Source organism: Pelophylax lessonae (assembly GCF_965119305.1).
Source record: "Pelophylax lessonae genome assembly, chromosome: 2".
In the NCBI taxonomy this organism is placed as follows: Eukaryota; Metazoa; Chordata; class Amphibia; order Anura; family Ranidae; genus Pelophylax; species Pelophylax lessonae.
This window is the reverse complement of record NC_138769.1, coordinates 737033752-737036149: the sequence shown is the minus strand read 5'-3', so window position 1 is coordinate 737036149 and position 2398 is coordinate 737033752.

Here is a 2398-nt window from a genome sequence, read left to right as displayed (position 1 = left end):
TTGGATAGGGGATGGTTACGTGTTAAGAGTTTGGTTAAGGGATGGTTACATGTTAAGGGTTTATATAGGGGATGGTTATGTTTTAGGGTTTGGATAGGGGATGCATATGTGTTAAGGGTTTGGATAGGGGATGTTTTCATGTTGAGGGTTTGGATATTATATTGCCATGTATTATATTGCTTTGCATTCTATATTGCATTTTGTTAGGGTACTTCTGATGTTGTATTATATCGCATTATATTGTTGTATTTTATATTGCATTGCGTTTTATACTGCTTTGCATTATGTTATTTCTGATTAATTATATTACATTACATTGCGTTGTATTATATTGCATTGCGTTCTATATTGCATTTTATTATGTTGTTTGTGATGTTCTATTATTTTGTATGAGTTAATTCTGATGTTATATTATATTGCATAATGTTATTTCTGATGTTGTTCTATATTGCATAATGTTGTTATTATGTTCTAATGTTACATTATTATTGCATTACATTGCAGTGTTTTATTTTCCTTTGCATTTTTTTGCATGTTATTTTTGATGCTGTATTTTATTGCATTATGTTATTTTTGTTGTTGTACTATATTGCATTACATTGTGTTTAAAAAAAAAAAATAAAAAATTATTGCATTGCGTTTTATATTGCTTTGCATTATGTTATTTCTGATTTTGACTTATATTGTATTGTATTGCGTTTTTATTTATTTATTTATTTTTTTATTGCATTGCATTTTATATTACTTTGCATTATGTTTTCATGATAAATTATGTTAAATTACATTGCGGTGTATTATATTGCATTGCGTTTTATATTGCTTTGCAATATGTTATTTCTGATTTTGAGTTATATTGTATTGCATTGCGTTTTTATTTATTTATTTATTTTTTTATTGCATTGCATTTTATACTGCTTTGCATTATGTTATTTCTGATTTTGTGTTATATTGCATTGCATTGCGTTTTTTTTTTTTTTTAATTGCATTGCATCTTATATTACCTTGCATTATGTTATTTATGATAAATTATATTGAACAACATTGCGGTGTATTATATTGGATTGCGTTTTATACTACTTTGCATTATGTTATTTCTGATTTTATGTTATATTGCATTGCATTGCATTTTTTTTAAAATTTATTATTGCATTGCATTTTATATTACTTTGCATTATGTTATTTATGATAACTTATGTTAAATTACATTGCGGTGTATTATATTGCATTGCGTTTTATACTGCTTTGCATTATGTTATTTCTGATTTTATGTTATATTGCTTTGCATTGCATTGCATTTTTTTTTTAATTATTGCATTGCATTTTATATTACTTTGCAATATGTTATTTCTTATAAATTATATTAAATTACATTGTGGGGTATTATATTGCATTGCGTTTTATACTGCTTTGCTTTATGTTATTTCTGATTTTGTGTTATATCGCATTGCGTTTTTTTTTTATTGCATTGCATTTTATATTACTTTGCAATATGTTATTTCTGATTTTGTGTTATATTGCATTGCATTGCATTTTTTTTATTGCATTGCATTTTATATTACTTTGCAATATGTTATTTCTGATTTTGTGTTATATTGCATTGCATTTTTTTTTATTATTGCATTGCATTTTATTTTACTTTGCATTATGTTATTTCCGATAAATTATATTGAACTACATTGCGGTGTATTATATTGCATTGCATTTTATACTGCTTTGCTTTATGTTATTTCTGATTTTGTGTTATATTGCATTGCGTTTTTTTTTTTATTGCATTGCATTTTATATTACTTTGCATTATGTTATTTCTGATCAATTATGTTAAATTACATTGCGGTGTATTATATTGCATTGCGTTTTATACTGCTTTGCATTATGTTATTTCTAATTTCGTGTTATATTGCATTGCATTGTGTTTTTATTTATTTATTTATTTTTTTATTGCATTGCATTGCGTTTTTTTTTTATTATTGCATTGCATTTTATATTACTTTGCATTATGTTATTTCTGATTTTGTGTTATATTGCATTGCATTGCATTTTTTTTATTGCATTGCATTTTATATTACTTTGCAATATGTTATTTCTGATTTTGTGTTATATTGCATTTTTTTTTTTTTTTTTTTAATTATTGCATTGCATTTTATTTTACTTTGCATTATGTTATTTATGATAACTTATGTTAAATTACATTGCGGTGTTTTATATTGCATTGCGTTTTATACTGCTTTGCATTATGTTATTTCTGATTTTATGTTATATTGCTTTGCATTGCATTGCATTTTTTTTTTTTTATTATTGCATTGCATTTTATATTACTTTGCAATATGTTATTTCTTATAAATTATATTAAATTACATTGTGGGGTATTATATTGCATTGCATTTTATACTGCTTTGCT